Genomic DNA, 20,453 nt, shown 5'->3' with positions numbered 1-20,453 from the left:
AGCGAAACCTTTCTGGGACAGCATTTCATGGGGAAAAAAGAGGGAATAAACCCAAATTAAAGCAGTTTTCCCTCTGTCATTATCCATAGTCCCTAAAATAAATGTCCTGCTGCTCGTTTCTCCCCTCCCCTCCTCCCGTGTCCCTGCAAGGGCAGAGTGAAGACACTCAGGAGTTCATTTTTAATTGCAATTTGGAGCTCAGCCCAATGTTATCCCCAAAAATCTTCCTGCTGGGCGTGGCTCTTCACATTCCCCGTTCCGGGACAGACCGGGGGAAGGAGCGAGGGAAGGATCCTCCACCCCTCGATGTGCAGGGACCATCACAAAGTTGCCTCCCCAGTCAGAGGTTCCTGGCCTGTAAATATTTCAGGAGCCAACACGGGGGGTGCCGGAGGGTCTCCCGGGATGGGCCGTTAGTGCAGGATGAGGGAGCACTGGACGGGAAGAGAAGTGCAACGAGAGCCGAGCCAAAGCCACGAGGTCAGGGATGAAATATTGATGGGAGGCAGGTGTGGAGGTCTTGGAGAGGCCGTGGAAACCCAGGCCTGGCTTCCTTTGGGGGCGGTTAAAGATGTATGAGCCCAGTTTGGCAACAGCTGGACCCGTCTGGTGCCGCGTCCCCCTGGAGCTCCTGGAAAAGGGGAGTGGTGGGGTCGGGAGGGGAAAGTTTGGGAGTCCTGGAGTGAGGACACAGTGTGGGCTGTGGAAAGCACCAGGTGTGGATGTGGTGGTGGGAGGGCTGGGTCGGAGGGAGGGACAGTGAGATGGAAGTGAGATGGGAAGGATGGGAAGTGGGATGGAGGTGGCTGGGTGGGAAGGACGGGAAACAGGATGGAGGTGGTTGGGTGAGAGGGATGGGAAGGATGGGAAATGGGATGGTTGGGTGGGAGGGATGGGAAATGGAATGGAGGTGGTTGGGTGGGAGGGTTGGGAAATGGGATGGAGGTGGTTGGATGGGACAGATGGGAAGTTGGAAGGAGGTGGTTGGATGGGAGGGAGGGACAGTGGGATGGAAGTGGGATGGGAGGGATGGGAAGTGGGATGGAGGTGGTTGGATGGGAAGGATGGGAAACAGGATGGAGGTGGTTGGGTAGGAGGGATGGGAAGGATTGACAATGGGATGGTTGGGTGGGAAGGATGGGAAATGGGATGGAGATAGTTGGATGGGATGGATGGGAAACAGGATGGAGGTGGTTGGGTGGGAGGGATGAGCAATGGGATGGAGATGGTTGGGTGGGAGGGATGGGAAGTGGGATGGTTGGATGGGAGGGATGGGAAGTGGTGGTTGGATAAGAAGGATGGGCAATGATGGAGATGGTTGGATAAGGATGGGCAATGGGATGGAGATGGTTGGATAAGAAGGATGGGCAATGGGATGGAGATGGTTCGATAAGAAGGATGGGCAATGGGATGGAGATGGTTGGGTGGGAGGGATGGGAAATGGGATGGAGGTGTTTTACCAGGAGGGATGGGCAGTGGGATGGAAGTGGTTGGATAAGAAGGATGGGCAATGGGATGGAGGTGGTTGGATAAGAAGGATGGAGCCTTCAGGTGAAGGTTTGCCCCCGAACGGGGACTCTGCACTTCCCTTTTAGGGAAAGTTGTGCCTCCTGTCTGTCCCCCCCATTCCCTGCCCGTGAGAACAGCACCAGCAGCCTTCCCAAATCCCCCCCACATCCACCTGAGACACAATTCCATGCCCAAGGACCACCACATTCCCTGACCACCCTGGAGACCAAATTCCCGAGCCCGGTGTCGAATCGGCTCTTTCCAGAAACAACCCCCTGTTTTTCTTACACCAACAATTTCCTTCCACAATTATTCCCTCGTTTCTTACACAAATTGTTTCCCTTTTGCCTCCGGGGGAGCTCATTAACATTCCCAGATGTGCCCACAGGGATCAATGAGGTGCTGGGCCGGCACAGGGCAGTCGATTCCTGTTTTCCAGGAGACTTCACCTTCCCGTCTAATCAGGGAGGGCAACGTCTTTTCCCTGCTTTTTTTGCTCCGGTATTGGTCACCTGCTGATTAAATTCCAATGGGTCAGGTCAGCCCGGGAAGGAGCCTCTCCAGTTTAATTAGGGATGGATAACATGAGTCCATATTATCCTGTGGTTGTGGATGTGTCCCAGGAGTAAAAATGAAATTTTACCGAGTAAAAATTAAAATAATGAAATAATTCGTTCCAATCAGTAAAATAAGCAAAATAAAAATAATAATAAAAAATAATTAAAAATAAAATTATTAAAATAATAAAATTAATAAAATTAATAAAAAATACTTAGAATAAAACGTTTTGTCGGGACTGGGAGCGTCTGACTCGGGAGCTGATTCAGCTCATTCCCACCTGCCTGAGCCTGTGGGCAGCTTTTCCCAGCCCTCTCCACAGGAATGCTGTTCCCAAAGTGGCGAGTGCCACCAGATATTAAGAGCATGGAGTGACTCCTTGCCTCCTGGGATTTTATGGGATGGCAGGGCAGCATCCCAACCTCGCCCTGAGGGCCGTGTCATCCTCCACACGTGGATCCCTCTGTTTTCCAGGCTCCAGGTCTCCTCAGGAGGAGCTGCCGAGTCAGCAGCTGCACATCTGCAGCTCGGGATCCACGGCAGGACGAGATTAATCAGGATTTTTTTCCCCCTCCCGGATTTTGGCAGCTTCCCTGAACTCACAGCTGTGCCGGTGCCCCGGGAAATCGGCTCCGGTGATTCCCAGTTGGGATCCGTATCCCGTTCCCGGGAGATTTTGGGGCCATGGGGACAGATGTGTCCCCTTTTAGGGTGAGCTAGAGCACGAGGGAGGTGCTGCTAATTCCTCAATCCTGGAGGGAGGTGTCCTGGCACCCCTTCCCACAGAGCACCTTCATTCCTATCCCTTCTCCTTACTTCTCTTGGAGCACCTTTGGATGTTGTTTCCACTTAGTGCTGGACCAACCAGCAGCATCGGGGTCCCAAACCCTCCCCACAACACCTGGAGAGGGGAATAAGGTCTTTTGGGATATGGGAGACCCGTTAGGATGAGGGTGTCACCTCCAAGGGTGGAGTTGGCTACAGGCATCACCTGGAAGCTGGATGAGGCCACGTGGATAATTAGGATAATGAGCTGTGCTAAGGAAATGCTCCCACACCAAGGCAGAGTTTAGCCTTGGTGGGAATTCTTGGAAGTGTTGGAGGCAAATCTTCTCCCAGTAAAACCCTCCTGGAGGATAAATTATCCCAGTGCCTCAGTTTCCCCGGGATGAGTGTGTGGGATGGATCTGGGACACGGCCCACTCCGGGATTTTTGGCACCACTTGCCCGTGCTTTCAACCCCATTTTCCACCCCTTGGATCTCCAGCTTCTTTTCCCTCGCATCCCAACGTCGTTAGCGGTTAGGGGGAGACGGGAAAAAGGGATGTGGGAACTGGGAAACTGCCATTCCATAGGCTCGGGGACATCCAGCGGTAACCGGTGAGGAATTTTCACTCTGTACTCCCTTCCCCAGGGACACGGGCTCTCCAGGGGAGTTGGAAGCAGGAGAGGTGCAAGGAGGGGGTGGGCTCTGACTCTTGGATCGCTTTGTGTCTCAAATCAGCTCTGATTTATTCCCTTTGATTGTTGCTTTTGGTTTTTTTTGGTCCTTTTTGTTGCTGTTATTTTTCAGGTTTCCTCCGTGTCGGCACTTTTCTCCCCAATCCCTCCCTGGCAGTTTTATCCCCAATCCCTCCCTTTTCTCCTCAATCCCTCCCTGGATGTTTTCCCCCCACTCCCTTCCTTTTATCCCAAATCCCTTCCTTTTCTCCCCAGTCCCTCCCTGGATGTTTTCTCCCCAATCCCTTCCTTTTATCCCAAATCCCTTCCTTTTCTCCCCAGTCCCTCCCTGGATGTTTTCTCCCAAATCCCTTCCTTTTATCCCCAATTCCTCCCTTTTCTTCCCAATCCCTCCCTGGATGTTTTCTCCCAAATCCCTTCCTTTTCTCCCCAATCCCTCCCTGACAGTTTTATCTCCAATCCCTCCCTCTTCTCTCCAGTCCTTTCTCTGTACTTTTCCCCTCATTCCCTTCCTTTTCTTCCCAATCCCTCCCTTTTCTCCCCAATCCCTTCCCGGCATTTTTCTTCCCAATCCCTCCCTTTTTCTCCCCCATCCCTCCCTTTTCTCCTCAATCCCTTCCCAACACTTTTCCCCCCAGTCCCTATCTTTTCCCCCCAGTCCCTCCCTCGAAGTTTTATCCCCAATCTCTCCTTTTTCCCCCCAATTTCTTCCCAGCACTTTTTCCCCCAACTCCCTCCTTTTTCTCCCCAGTCCCTTCCCAGAACTTTTATCCCAATCCCTCCCTTTTCTCCCCAATCCCTCCCTGGAACTTTTATCCCCAGTCCCTCCTTTTTTCCCAATTCCTTCCCAACACTTTTCCCTCAATCCCTTCCTTTTCTCTCCAGTCCCTCCCTGGCACTTTCCCCCCAATCTCTCCCTGGCACTTTCCCCCCAATCCTTCTCTTTTCTCCCCAATCTCTCCCTGGCCGTTTTCTCCCCAATCCTTCCCTTTTCCTCTCCAAACCTTCCCTTTTCTCCCCAATCCCTCCTTGGCTCCCCCTTCCCCCGGGATACACCAAAAACCTGAGCCCGGGAATCTTTTGGGATGCCAAGAGGGCTGTTATCGGGTCACTGCTCTCCTGCTGTGCCATCTTCCAGCTTCCAGGTTCTTAACCCTTCCCAAGCCACAGGAACAACCCTCCACGCATCCCCTTTGCCTCCAAAGGATTTTTCCTTATGGAAAAATCCCCAGCGAGCCTGAAATCCCTCTGCAGAAGGGTCAGAAAAAATATGGGGTTGGGGGGATTTGGAGCTGAAAAAAAATGGCTTTGTGGCCTCTGACTTGTCAGATTTGGGATGCTGGGAAGCGGCCAGAGGAATTCTCGCTCCTTTAGGGATTTGGGATAACAGCTGTGTGTGGAATGGGGGTGGGATGGGACAGTGGAGGATTCCTGGGTAGGTTTGTGAGCAGCACAGGACAATGGGATATTTCGGGGATTTGGGAAAAGCTTTAATTGGGGTTTTCAAGGCAACAAGGCGGGATTTGCCTCTGGAAGCACAGTGGTGGTGTAAGCAACAGATCCTCCAGGGATTTTGGGAACAGACTGGAGGGCACCAACGCTTTGAGGGCTGTCAGAGCAGGATTTGGGGTAGGAATCTTTCCAGGGACGGGGTGGGAGTGTGAGCAGCTGGGCAGCACCTCGGGCAAGGAGGTGTTTTGGGATAGTGGGATCAGACCCGTTGGCCCATGGCCACGGAGGGACAGCAGGTGGGATTTGGGGTCTGGAGCAGCAGGAGCAGCTGAAGGAGCTGGGGGGGCTCAGCCTGGAGAAAAGGAGGCTCAAGAGGGACTTTCTCACTCCCTACAATTCCCTGACAAGAGGGGGGAGCCGGGTGGGATCGGGTGGGATCGGGCTCTGCTCCCAGGGAACAAGGGACAGGAGGAGAGGAAATGGCCTCAGGTTGTTACAGGGGAGGTTTAAGCTGGATATTGGGAAAATTCCTTCATGGAAAGGGCTGTCCAGCCCTGGCACGGTTGCCCAGGGAGGCAGTGGAGTCCCCATTCCTGGAGGGATTTAACATCCCTGTGGATGTGGCATTTGGGGACATGGACAGTGGTGGCCTTGGTGGTGTTGGACTTGATCTTAGAGGGCTTTTCCAGCTGAAATGATTCCATGATTCCATGATTCCATGATTCCATGATTCCATGATTCCATGATTCACCTGGGAATGGCCAACAACGAGCTGGTGGCCACCACGTGTCCCCACCAAGCTGCCCTTGTCCCACATTCCTCACGTCTCCCAGAGCTTTTCCCTTCTTCCCAAAGCGCGGAGCTGCCGAAGGAGAAACGAATCCACGAGGATCCGAAGGCGCAGGAAAAAAATCCATCGAGTGCAAAGAGAGTCTGGTTGTTTCTCCAGTATTTGGGAGCATGGGAGCTCCTCTCCCGACTTTTTTTTGGCACCTCAGGCAATCGGGAGCGCTCAATCTCAACCTTGTTTTTGATCTCCTCCCGAAAATTCATCGGAGGATGCGGGAAAGTGGATCAGCTCCTGAGAGCAGCATCAGGAAAGTTGCAGTTTAAACACATTTTTATGGGGTTTTTTTCAATGTTTTGATGGCAAATTGGGTGTTTGAGTCAAATAGGGGTTGACTAAAAGCAACCTGAGCTGTGGGAACACAAACCTGGGCTCCTTGATGTCGTGTTTTCCTTCTGCACAATCCCTGGATAACCACCAGAGCTTCCAGGAAATTCAGAGAAAAACTCCATAAAAGTGTAGGACGAGGCAGAATTACTGATGTGACGAACAAATAAAGTGATGTGAGATTAATCCCAAGGCCTCTTTAGCTAAAATATCCGATTTTTAGGTTTTTCTAGCCTGGATTGTGAGGAAAACAGAGGTGGGGGGGTAACTGTGGTTGGAATATTTGCTGATGGTTGTAAAAGTGGCCACTTTTTAGAGACTTTTTAGAGACTCTTCTGTGTGAGGAGTCCTTATGGGTGTGGGGCTGAAGAGCCACCTGGGCTGTCACTCAGGTGCTAAATTCACTTGGGAAAAAAAAAGAGAAAAATCTAAATACTCGTGAAAATACTTAAGGAAAAAAAAAAGGAAAAAAAGAAAAAAAAAGGGAAAAAAAAGGGAAAAAATAGAAAGGAAAAAAATAGAAAAGAAAAATAGAATCGAAAATATAGAAAAGGAAAAAAAAGAAAAGAAAAATAGAATAGAAAAAATAGAAAAGGGAAAAATAGAATAAAAAATAGAAAAGAAAAAATAGAAAAGAAAAATAGAAAAAATAGAAAAGAAAAAATTGAAAAGAAAAAATAGAAAAGGAAAAAACGGAAAGAAAAAAATAGAAAAATGGAAAAGAAAAATAATAAAGGAAAAATAGAAAAGAAAAAACAGAAAAGGAAAAATAGAAAGAAAAATTAGAAAAAATAGAAAAGAAAAATAATAAAGAAAAAATAGAAGAGAAAAAAATCTAATAGAAAAATACAAAAGAAAAAATAGAACAGAAAATAATAGAAAAGAAAAAATAGAAAAGAAGAATACAGAAAAGGAAAAAAATTGGAAAAGCCAAACCTGGCCAGGCTCCACCAAGCAAAGAGCTGAACAAACCGGGGCAATTGTCCGGGGAGGTCGAATGCGTTGCCTGTCTGGGTTTCTCCAGACAGGACTCACCGTGAACACTGTGCCGGGGCCTCGGTGGGAAGGGTCTGGGAATAAGGACAGGCAGCACCAGAGATGAGTTCAAGGCTAGTTCTGCTCCAAAGTTCCAGAGGAAGGAGCATCACGTGGATTAAAACCATCTCCACCTCAGAAAGGAGCCATTTGGCTCCTAAGGGAGCCTAAAACTTCCACGGGAAGGAATTTCAGAGGAGACCACGGGGATGCTCCGAGGGCTGGAGCCAGGTTGGGAATGCTGGGGGTGTTCACATGGAGAAGAGAAGGCTCCAAGGAGATCCCAGAGCCTCTTCCAGTGCCTAAACAGGCTCCAGGAGAGCTGGAGAGGGACCTGGGACAAGGGATGGAGGGACAGGACACAGGGAATGGCTTCCAACTGAAAAATGGGAGCTTCAAATGGGATATTGGGAATAACAGCCCCTGTTGGCAACATAAGCAGAGGCTGAGAGAGGAGGAGGAGAGAAATGATGCCCAAACTGCTGGAGATGTTCCCTCCACGTGAACATCCCAAGGGCTCCAGGGATTTGTCGGTCTCCTTGGCACCGGGATGACCTCGGCTCCCCCTTGGCTGTGGCTGGAGAGAAAACAATAAAGAATTAATCGAGACAAAGCTCTTAATGCTTCACAGCTCCTTTAGCCACTGGACTGAAGCATTCTGAGCGTCTCCTGCTTGGTTTTTTCCTTATGAAATAATCAGGATGGAGACACAGCCTCAGCCCTGGGCTCTGCTCCCGCTGTTGCATTCCCAAAACGGGCCTGGAGGAAAATGGATTCCGAGAGCTTTCCAAGACTTTGCTCCTTTGTTTCTTCAGCCAAGGGGTCACCAAACTGCTCTTCTCCATTATGGTATCTTCTCTTGCTCTCCCTCTCTCCCAGGGAATTCCCACATGTCCCTGATGTTTATCTTCACATGGATTGACCTTGTTTGCCTCCAGGCAGGGAAACTGCAGCTCCGGAGTCGTTGGCATGGGTTGTTTTCCCTCTCCGGAGGAGACACCACCTCCCGAACCATTTCCCTGGAATCACCTCTGCTGAGACGCTTCCTGGACACTGCGAGCAACTTCCAGAGGATTATAATGGGCAAGGACACCTTCCACTAGCCCAGGTTACTCCAAGCCCCTTCCAACCTGGCCTTGGACACTTCCAGGGATGGGGCAGCCACAGCTTCTCTGGGAATTCCATTTCAGTCTCCCTCCCAGGGAAGAATTCCTTCCCAATATCCCATCTATCCCTGCCCTCTGGCAGTGGGAAGCCATTCCCTGTGTCCTGTCCCTCCATCCCTTGTCCAAAATCCCTCTCCAGCTCTTCTGGATCCCTTTAGGCCCTGGAAGGGGCTCTCAGGTCTCCTTGGATCCTTCCCTTCTCCAGGCTGGACATTCCTAGCTCTGCCAGCCTGGATCCATAGGAGGTGCTCCAGACCTTCATGGTCCACCCTTTCCATGAGTTCAGCTCCCTGGAGATGTCTTAAAGGACAGATACAGGGAAACAGGAATTATTGTTGGACAAAGTCTTTTTCCGGATGTAGGGAAGGAAACAGTTGCCGTGGATCCAAGAGGTGCCAATGACAGTAACTCCCTGGCACATGGGAAGGGGCTTTTTACTCCTTGCTGGGTGTTCTCCAAGACCTCCAGCTCCTCCCAGAGCTGCTCCAAAGGGTCGAACAAAGTCCTTATCCTGGACTTCCTTGATGGTCTTTGTCCTGCTCCCAGGAACTGGGAGGGAAGATATTCCAGGGAGCTTGTCCACATTTCTCAGCTGATCTTAAAGATATCACCTCTTCCTGGAAATCTGGAGGTCAAAGGTCCTCAGACTGTAATTCCAGCAATGTTATCCCTAGAAACATGGCATGTTTAGCCCAGGATTCCACCTCCAGCACTGGCCAGTGGTGGAGCCTTAGGGATGGATCATGGAAAGGAGGAATAAATCCTGAGTGGAGCTGAGCCGCCTTTGCATCCAGCTCATTGTGGTATCACAACCTTCAGAGTAATCCCAGTGATCCAGACCTGGAATAGCTGCCTTTCCATGATCCAGGGATGAGAGGGAATGAGGGGAGTGGGGCTGAGGAGGTGAGCAAGTCAAAACTGGGGGAGCAAAGGATAAGAGTTCGATCTGGTTTAGCCAGAGCTGGTTCCTCATCCCAGCAGAGCAAAAGGGGCCCCACAAATGGCTCCAAAATGATGGATTTGAGCCAGAAAGGGCTGAATCCATAGAATCTTGGGGAATATTTAGAGCAGCAAGTGCTGGTGGCAACAGGCAGCGCAGAGGAAGTTGTAAGAAAGTCCCGGGGACAGAAGGAAACAAGCTGAGCTCGGGGAAAATTCTCGGTCCCCCATCTCACTCAAAGGCTGGATTTTGCCTTCTCCACCACTTGGGGAAAAGGAGCCCCGAGTGCTGCTGGCTTGGGATGGGACTTGGAGCCAGAGCCTGGGCTCGGAAGGCTTTGAGGGGGAGAAACTGAGAGCTGGCAAACGCTAAAAGACCCATCAGATCATCGGCTCCGTCCCCGGGAGGGCCGGCGGGATTGTCCCCTGGAGGGGGCTGGGATGGAAATGCTGCTGTGGTGGGGATTTCATGGGAGTCCTGTGGGAGCAGCAGCAGAGCCCAGAACTGTCTCCCTGCCAGGGATGAAACTCTGTGAAATCTCTGCCTTCTAGTTAGTGCAGCCTAATCATCCTCCTTTTCCTGGGGGATTTCTGCCCTCCGGGTACAGGAGACCTTTTTTTTCCATCTGCCTTTCCTGTTTGCCTGGGTCCCTGCAGGTCCTTGTCTACCTGCAAGAGATGATGCCTTTGGGTCCTGGCAGCCCCTAGGGTGGGAAAAGAGGCAGGAAAAACAGGGTAGGATACAGACAAAGGGAAATGGTGTCCGAGGAGGATTGTCCTGGCTCAGAAATTCCCCCCCCCAAAACACGGCGGGCAACTTCATGTCTCATCCTCCCCAGGCTGGCAGCACCTTTCCCGAGCTGTCCAGGAGCTGGAAGCCAGGGATATCGCTTTCCTTGTGGGATATTGGAGGTATTTGTGTATTTACTTCCAGACAGACAATAAATAGGATTCGCTGGGGGATTGGGATGCAGAGAGTGGGTCAAAGCAGAGGACAGAGAACAGGGATGGGAGGGTTCAGCAGAGCCGGGGGGAGATTGAGATGAGAGTTCTCTGCAAGAGGGGAAGGGAGAGAAACTGGGAGGCCACTCTGGTGGGTCCACAGCAGGTGCTGGGTCTGCTGGAGGGCTTGGAAAGCTGTGCAGAGGAACAGGAACAGGATTGTTGGATGTGGGCTGCCCATATTTTCCCCTATATTGGAGGTAATCCTACAGCTGGCTCTGCCCAGTCTGGGAAGGAATTTATTGCTCATCAACTCCAGAGCTCAGCAGAGCTGGTAGAAACCTCTCCACTGATGGAAAAGCTGCTCCCATCACACCTCCTTCCACCTGCCCAAATGACCCACGTTCACAGGAGAATCAGCACAAAAACCACCTCCTCCTCCCCAGCTCTGGCCCAGCAGCTCCTGGAAAAACATCCTGAACAAAAACCATCCGTGAAAGCGTCACCCTCGGAGTCATTACAGCCCGGGAATGAAAACAACGCTCCAGAAATAACCAAGGTGTATTTGGGCTGTGAACAATCGACTGTGTGCAATCCAATTTAAATTGTAAAACTCTTGGATAGCTGCCTGCTGGTAACGAGGACCTGCCCCTTTTGTGCCCGCGCAGGGCACGGAGAGGGCACGGATTCCGCTGGGACGGGCAGCTGCTGCCACTCCACGTGTGACCAGGGCAGCAGTCACTGCCCAAAGCACTCGTGGAGACCTTTGAGCAGCAGCTCGGAGGGGTCCGTGTCCCGGAGGACACCTGAATCCCACCGCGGGGACAACGGGAAGCTGTGGATAAAACCTGCCGCGCTCCCAAAGCCCTGGAGGCACATTCCTCCTGTCCCGCTTGGATCCCGCTCCCATCCCAGGCTGGCATCCCATTCACCCCTTCCCGTATCCCATGGCAGGGGGGGTTGGACTGGAATTAGATGATCTTTAAGGCCCCTCCCAACCCAAACCGTTCCAGGATTTTCCGATCGCTCTGCAGGACGCAGGGGGATGAGGTGAAGCCGCAACCACAGAGGACTCCCCGCGTCCCCAAAATCCCTTGATCCCGGCATCAAGCCGCTCCTGGAGCCGCATCTGCCAGCCTCGTGCTGCGGCTGAAGCAGCGGGACGGGAGCGACAACACGTGGGCCTTCAACCCTACAAAAACCATCCTGATATCACCGGCGCCAGCGTTCCTCCTCAAACCCACCGCGGGGGAGGTCCCCTGGGCTTCCCACCGTCCCACCGCGGCCTTTTCCCAGCCTGGTGGCGAAGCCGGTGCCATCCCCCTCCCTCCCTTCCCTTCCCCCCGTGCCAGCGCTCGCCCCCACGAGCCTCCCCTCCCCTTTCAGGTTTGGTTTTTTTTTTTTTTCCCTGCGAGCTTTAATTGAAAGCAGCCGCCGCCGCTCACAAACACTCCGAGACCCGGGAGCCAACTCTGAAGCCTCGCTCGGGTTGGGGAACCTGCCGGCAGCGTCGCGGGGCCGACAGATAATTAAAGTGACAACGGATGACGCGGGAGGGAGCGGGGGATGCAGCGATGCCTCCCCCGGGGAAGTCGGGCAATCATCGCGCCGGCCCGGAGCCTCCTGTTTTTGCCCGAATCCCACCCGGTTTTGTGTGACCACCTTCACCCTCTTCCCAACCCCTCCGGGGGTTTGAATTCCTCCCCCTTCCCTTTCCCCTCCCCGGGTGCCGTCGGGGTGGGACAAAAGGATTGACGGCTGGAGCATCGCGGCGCTTGAAAAAAAAAGCGGGCGAAGGGAGCGAGAGACTCGACAAAAGACAGATGGGCTAAAATTTCTGAACGCTCATGAAAGATTCAGGGGCGTCACTTGTTAAATTTAATTGGGAGAAACCCGGCTCGGTGCCTGACTGCACGGTTTGCTGGCTTTTGCTTAAGAAGTCAAGTGACAAGCTTGTCGTGTGCGTTTTTTCCTTCTCCCTCTCCTTCCTTTTCTCCCTCCCATCTCCTTTTTTTTTCTTCTTTTTTTTTTTTTTTTCCTCTCGGCTCCTGCTCCGTGAATAATTTTGGGGAGCGTTATCTCCTGCCTCCTGGTGGGGCAGGAGGTGGGATTTTGGTGGCGCTCTCAGCTTGGGATGTGGGGAGGTGGGAATTCAGGTGCTGGAAGGGATGGAGGTGCTTCGATTCGTGTCATAGGTTGGGATTGTAATCCCTCTGCCGCGGGGTTGGGACACTTTTCTTCCCGGTGGGAACACCCGGTGGGAGAGAAGGGAGGTGGCAGGACCTCCTCTGGAGCTGAGCTTTCCACAGGGTGAAGGAAAAGTTGTGTGCCAGCAGGGAATGAAAGGAAATTTAATTGGGATTTAATGGCTTCTTCTCGTGGGGGATTGTGAAAGTGGGGGGTGTTTTCAGTGCTACTTGATTGTTATGTAAAAAAAAAAAAAAGAGATTCCAGGAGGGGCTCATCCCTCCCAAAGCAAATTTCTGTGCTCATCAGGATGACTCTGCTTCCCAAGAGAAGAACAGTCCCTGCTGGAGGGTCAATTCATCTCCTCTGGCCTTTGATGTCTGCAGGAGAGAAGATGAATCACAACTGAAAATGCCATGTTTCTCCCAAAAGACCCTGAGAGGAGCTGCTGGGACTTCCCAGAGGTTCTGCTGCCCCACAGATATCCCGGCAGAGGTGATGTGGACCCCACTCATCCTCACGTTTGCGATGCCAGGGGCTCATTCCGGCCCCACATCTGGAGCTGGGACTTGATTTGAGCAAGATCTTCAAATCCTTGAACAATTCCAGGCTGAGTTGGAATCCAATCACCAGCACAGAGTTTTGGGAATGATGCAGCTCCTTTGCTGGAGGTGGGAGCTGCCACATCCTATTGGAGCCCTGAGGACATCGCAGGGATCACCTGAACTCAGGGATTAGGGGCAGTGGCAGAACTCCCTTGGGCTGGAGGTGGGAATGGGAGTCCCTGGATAACTTTGAAAGCTGCCAGGTGACCTGGTCATCACTTGGAATGCACCAAGGAGGTGGGATACAATCCCTTTTATGGGATGTGGGTTGTCTGGTGGGATCTAGGAGCCAAAGTGGAATTATTCATGCCATGGAGACTTGGCAAATCGTAAAATCCAGTCATCTTTCCATGTGACTGTTTGTCCACCTATCTGTCCATTTGTCCTTCTGTCCATCTATCCATCCATCCATAGAACCATCATGGAATGGTTTGGGTTGGATGAGACCTTAAAGATCATCTCATTCCAACCCCCTGCCATGGGCAGGGACACCTTCCACTATCCCAGGTTGCTCCAAGCCCCATCCAACCCGGCCTTTGGACACTTCCAGGGATGGGGCAGCCACAACTTCTCCGAGAATTCCATTCCAGTCCCTCACCACCCTCACAGGGAAGAATTCCTTCCCAATATCCCATCTAACCCTCCTCTGGCAGCATGAAGCCATTCCCCCTTTTCCTGGCACTCCAGGCTTTTATCCAAAGTCTCTCCTGGAGCCCCTTTAGGCCCTGGAAGGGGCTTCAAGATCTTTCTGGAACCTTCTCTTCTTCAGGCTGCTCCATCCTCCTCTCAACCACTTGCCTGGGCCTGACTGGTTTAAGCTCCAGAACATCCAAAGTCATCCCTGCTTTGGGAATTGTCAGCTCCCATGGACTCAGCTGCCTCCGTGGGACACCTGGACACCCTGTCCCCGAGCAGCAGGACAAGGGTGTGGTTACCAGGAGCCCTTTGGTTCTCCTTGAAGGGTTTCCATGGATGGAATGGATCAATCACTTCACCTGGGACATGAATCCGGTCCCGTCGTTCCAGCTGCAAACAGTCCATGATTTTCTCTTTCATGTGTTCCAGTCCACAACCCCTCGGAGCCAAAAGGTGGATTTTGGTGAATATCTGGACCTGCTGGAGCGTTCCTGCACAGAGTCAGAGCCGAGGTGAGGACACAGAGTTGTCCAGGGTGGATTTTCGCTTGGCTTCAGGTGCCAAACTCTTCACCAGGAGTCAGATGGGTTGACACCAACATCTACCCTGGGTTTGTAGGACCCTGAATCCCAACACGCTGGTCTCTGACTCCTGGTGGAGTTACTGCAATGGGGCATCTTCCCATCCACCAGTTGGGCTGTGGTGACCCCCCTGTTTTTAGGAATCTCATCCAAAATTTATCCATCTATTTATTCACCCACCTCATGGCGTCAATTTGGGTTCGAATGAACCCGCACAGTTGTAGGGGAAAAACACCCACAGCTCCGATGTGGGATCTCTCATGGACAGTTCTCTAAGCCAGCCTAACTCTTAAGCTTCGTCAGGGTGGGTTTAGGCTGGATATTAGGAAAAGGGTCTTCACCCAGAGGGTGGTTGGACACTGGAAAAAGTTCCCCTGGGAAGTGGTCACAGCACCGAGGCTGCCAGAGCTCAAGCAGTGTTTGGACAACGGGATCCTTGGGGTTGCCCTGCGCAGGGTCAGGAGTATGGACTCCATGATCCTTGTGAGATCCAGCTCAGGATATTCTATAATATATTCTATAATTCTACGAACTCAATGTTTTTGGTCACCTGTCCTCGACCTTGACCCCACCCCTCTCTGGACAGGACCATGTCACATCCAGCAGGATCCTAAAAGGCTGAAGGGACGGTGATGAAAGTGCTGCTTCCTTAATTACCCCCTTCATTAACAACCTGCATTTCCAGGATCCCTTGGCCAAGCTTTGCATTTGGATCTTTCAAATGAGTTGTATAAAACACGATGGCGGATTCCCACAGGTTCCCACAGCTCTGGGATGACTCAGCTGCAGTTTCACACGGATTTGGGCTCCGGCTTTGAGCTTCTCAGGGTGGGTAGAACAAAATAAAAGGGTGACATTTGTTAATCACCACCAGGGAGGAGGGAAGGGTTTGTGGCCTGGAATTAAAAAACTTTTGTCAAAATTCCAGTGAATTTGTACTGTCCAAGGGACACATTCCCTGAGGTGACACAGCAGGAGCCTGAATCTGCTGCTGAGGGGATTCTGCCCCTCTGCTCCTCTCTGGTGAGATCCCAACTGGAATCCTGCATCCAGCTGTGGGATCCCAGCACAGGAAGGACATGGAGCTGTTGGAGACAGTCCAGAGGAGGCACCAGGATGAGCAGAGGGATGAAGCAGCTCTGCCTGGAGGAAAGGCTGGGAGAATTGGGATTGTTCAGCCTGGAGGAGAGAAGGCTTTGGAGGGAACTAATTGTGGCCTTCCAGGACCTGAAGGAGCTACAGGAAAGATGGAGAAAGGCCTGGAGTGACAGGATGAGGGGGAATGGCTTCAAACTGACAGAGGGCAGGGTTGGATGAGATATTGGGAAGAAATCCTTCCCTGTGAGGGTGGGGAGGTCCTGGCACAGGTTCCCCAGAGAAGCTGTGGCTGCCCCTGGATCCCTGGAAGTGCCCAAGGCCAGGTTGGAGCAACCTGGGCTAATGGAAAGTGTCCTTGGCCATGGCAGGGGGTTGGAATTCCATGATCTTTCAGGTCCCTTCCAACCCAAAGCATTTCATGATATTATGTCCAGAGCACACCAGCCAGGACCTGCTTTTGGAGACAATCTCAGCAGCAGCCAGAGATGCTCCTGGGTTTGGGTTCTGCTGCAGAAAAGGGAAGAATTTCTGTACAAAATACCAAAAGAAAAAGCAACTGTGCCTTTTGACTACATTTACTGCCTGATATTGTCTTTGCACTTGTCTTTTGGCTTTTTTTTTTTCATTTCTTTTCCCCTTAAAAAAAGCAAAACCAATCTCCCTACTTTTTTATTTCTCCTTCAGCGAAGAAGGAGGAAAGGGAGGAAAAAAATAATTATGAAAGGGGGAAGGAAAATCTCTGCACCAGAAAAAAAAACGCTCCCCATAATTTTCTGTGAATCTCCAAAAATCCCCTGCTTTGCTTTGATGCAGAAGAAAAGAACGTTGAATGACACAGACACTTTTGTGTTGTTCTGTACTTTGTTTTTCATCTCAAAACCACAGCAGAGTGAGGAGCCTTTTGATTATTGAGCTTCAGAAAAGGTCTATTGATTGGACTTTCAGGCCCAGCCGGTCAGAAGTCACAGAATTATGGGATCTTTTTGGTGGGAATAGACCTATAGGATGGAGGCATGGAATGACCGAGGTTGGAAAAGACCTCCAGAAGATCATCAAGTCCAACCTGTGGCTTGTCATCCAGTTTGGTGTTCAGGAAAATAGTGTTTCCCCGGAGGACCTAAAGCAGAGTGATGGGAGACACTGAGGAAGAGACAAGAAGTCCTTGTCCTGAGTTTGGGCAAGAATTCCCTCCTTTCTCAGAGCAAATGGCGGGGTTGAAATGAGAAATCCTGGCATTGGGGTTTGGCTTTCTGCTTCTCCCCGTTCCCCACGTGCCCTTGGATGTGGTGGGAGATGTTTAGGAACCCACACGAGCGGCCCCCGCTCCCCGTGGATCAGAGATGCAAAGCCCGGGGCAGAGCAAAGCCAGGATGAGAAATGTCCTTGTCCCAGACCAGGCCTGGAGCATTTCAGCTCCAACCAGCCCTGGAACACCCGGAAAATATCCAGAGACAGGGAGATGGGCCACAGGGAAGGACTGGGCGGGATGTTCCTTAAACAGAATCCCGGAATTTTGGTTGGAAAAGACCTCCAAGATCGAGTTCAACTTGTGCCCCATCCCCGCCTTGTCCCCCAGCCCAGAGCACCGAGTGCCACATCCAGTCATTCCTTGGACACCTCCAGGGATGGGGACTCCAAACCTCCCTGGGCAGCCCATTCCAATGCCTGACCATCCCTTCCGTGAAGCAGAAGCACCTGAGAATGACAAAACCATGGATTGGTTTGGGTTGGAAGGGACCTTCAAGGGCATCTGGAGTGTAGAAGAGGCAGGAGGGAATTCCCAGAGACGCTGTGGCTGCCCCGTCCCTGGAATTGTCCAAGGCCAAGTTGGACAGGCCTCCCAGGGGCTAAAGAAGAGCTGGAGAGGGACTTGGGACAAGGGCTGGAGGGACAGGACACAGGGAATGGCTTTCCACTGCCAGAGAGTTAGGTGGGATACTGGGAAGGAATTCTTCCCTGGGAGGGTGGTGAAGGACTGGAATGGAATTCCCACAGAAGCTGTGACTGCCCCATCCCTGGAATTGTTCAAGATCAGCTTAGACAGACCTTCCAGTGCCTAAAGGGGCTCCTGGAGAGCTGTAGAGGGACTTAGGACAAGGGATGGAGGGAGGACACAGGGAGTGGCTTCCCACTGCCAGAGGGATACTGGGAGGGAATTCTTCCCTCTGAGGGTGGTGAGGGACTGGGATGAAATTCCCAGTAAAGCTGTGGCTGCCCCATTCCTGGAAGTGTCCAAGGCCATGTTGCACAGGGGGTTGGAATTCCAGATCTCCCTGGAGCCTTCCCTTCTCCAGGTGAACACTCCCAACTCTCCCAGCCTGGCTCCAGAGCAGAGGAGCTCCAGCCCTTGGATCATCCCTGTGGCCTCCTCTGCCCTCATCCAGCAGCTCTACATCCTTCTGCTGTTAGAAGCTTCTTGATGCCCCTCTCTGCCTCTTTGCTTGTGGGCTGAAGATCCATTTCCACACAGTCACAATGGTTTCCTCATCCAGGCCTGCACTCCGGGATCCATTTCCCTATTTCTCCCTGCCCCTGGATGGAACCTGACTTCAGGGAATTGCCCCGCTGTCCTCCCTCTGCTCAGATTTTTTCTTCTTGTGGTACATGAAGGGCATTGAGGGTGGCCTGGGGACGGTGTCCACGCAGCTCCCTGTGGCCTTGAAGGCAGGACAGATGGATTATTCCACTTCTAAGCATCCTTAGGTGAATCCACACCACCCTGGAGCTGTCCCTGCCCGTTCCTTGCCTCTCCAAACCCCTTCTGCAGGGAAGGGAGAAGCCCAGAGCTCCTTTGTCTCCTCCAACCGGCCACGGTGTCCCTTGTCCCATCTCTCCTGGTCCTGCTGCCTTCCCTTTCCAGCTCCCACGGCCCTCCAGGCCTTGCTGCCGTCCCAGGGCACCACAGAGACGATGGTTGGCGTTGAAGTGACGCCTTAAAATCTGCGCTATCGAGATTTTATCACAGCTCTTTTACTCCAGCACAAGATTCCTGAAAATGTCGTTTCCCGTTCCTTGTCGAGAATTCCAATGGGAAAAGACTGGAGTGAGGTGAAAAAACAGCTGATCTGGAGAAAATGCACTCAGAAAAGACGTAACAGGGGGGCTGTACTTGATGTAACCAAGGCAAAATACTCAGAAGAAGTCACAATTATGCCAAGAAGGACAGAGGTGATGATGAGGAGGAGGATGGGGATGAAGGGGGAGGTTGTTTTGGGACCACCAAATCTGGGAGGTGGGTCTGAGGGTGGGACAATGGGAGGGGTTTGGGGCTGGGCATGCCCAATGAGGTAATGTCCAAGTATAATAATAATAATATTATTATAATGATATTTATATTCTATATAATATATACAATATATGATATATAATTACTATATATAATAGTATATTATATTTTTTATTCTATCTGATAATATAATAATATACAATATACACTACACATTACATATAATTATATATATTAGATATATTATACAGTAATATAATATACTATATATAATATATACCATATATAATTATATATAATATAATTATATATGTATTATATATAATAATATATAATATATTATTATAATGTATTGTATATAATATATTATTCAAATGTATTATATATAATTATATAATATAAAATATATAATAATATATAATAATATATTATATATTATTATAATTACAATATAACTATATATGAATAGATAATTCTAATACTTATAATTATAATAACTATTATGCTTATATATTACTATAATTATAATATGATTATATATAATTCTAATATTTTAATTAAAATAACTATTATAACTATGTATTATTAAAATATCATATAAATATATATAATATATTATATATATTATAACATTATACATTATATATAAATATATTATATATATAAATACACATGAAAAATATATAATATATGTAACACATACTATAATACGTATAATTACAATAAATCTCACAACTATTAACAACAATATAAAAATCACAACCCGCCTCAACTAAAGAGCCGCTTTTCGCCTTCCCACGGCCCAAATCCCACCCGGAGAATTTCTCCCTGCCATTCCAGGCGACAGAAGCAGCCACTTGAATTTCCCCCCTTCCCTCCGAGCCGGTTTTTTTTTTTTTTTTTTTTTTTTTTCTCACTTCCTCGCCGCGTGCGGAGTGAATTTTAGCCCCCGTAAACACTTTGCGCCGCCGGCTCCCGGCTAATTGACTCTGACAGTTCGTGTAGTCAGCAGCTGAATGGTGTCACTGGGAATTAGACTGCCGTGATAGACTGCCAGCAGCAAATTACTTTGTCACTTCTCAGCTGACTCGAAAATATGGGGTTTTTTTTTTTTTTTTTTTTTTTTAATTCTTTTTTCTTGGTTTTTTTTGCCCCCCCCCCCCCGCCAGGTGCGGGTTTGGTTTTGAGGTTTTTTTTCCTGCGAGCGGGTGTTTGAAGCCTCAGAAATTGAGGCTGGTTTGTTTAAGGACCGCTTTGTGTCCTGACAAATTGGGAACAAGCTCCCCTGTCCTCATCCAGCCTCCTGAAAACCCTTGGAATGTTTATGGGGCTTTTTTTTTGGGTTGATTTTGAGGTTTTTCCTCCCTGTGAACGCATACAGGGAGAACACACGAGTGTTTGAAGCCTCATAAACTGAGGCTGGTTTGTTTAAAGGATCGTTTTGTGTCCTGGCAAATTGGCAACAAACTCCTCTGTTCCCACTCAGCCTCCTGAAACCCCCCCAGAATGTTTATGGGGCTTTTTTTTGGGATTGGTTTTGGGGTTTTTCTCCCTGTGAACACACACGGGCGATTGAAGCCTCATAAACTGAGGCCTGGTTTGTTTAAGTACCATTTTCTGTCTTGGGAACAAACTCCTATATCCCTACCCAGCCTCCTGAAAAACCTCCTGAAAATGTTTAAGGAAATGCTAAAATATGGGGCTTTTCTTAAAATTCCTTTTACTTATTTTTTTCTCCCCAGGTTTGGGTTTGGTTTTGAGGTTTTTTTTCCTGCAAGTGGGTGTTTGAAGCCTCATAAACTGAGGCCTGGTTTGTTTAAGGATCGTTTTTTGTCCGGGCAAATTGGGAACAATCTCCCCTGTCCCCACCCAGCCTCCTGAAAA

This window comes from Corapipo altera, unplaced genomic scaffold (assembly GCF_003945725.1).
Source record: "Corapipo altera isolate COAL_440 unplaced genomic scaffold, ASM394572v1 206, whole genome shotgun sequence".
Classification (NCBI taxonomy): domain Eukaryota; kingdom Metazoa; phylum Chordata; class Aves; order Passeriformes; family Pipridae; genus Corapipo; species Corapipo altera.
This window is presented reverse-complemented; position numbering follows the sequence as displayed.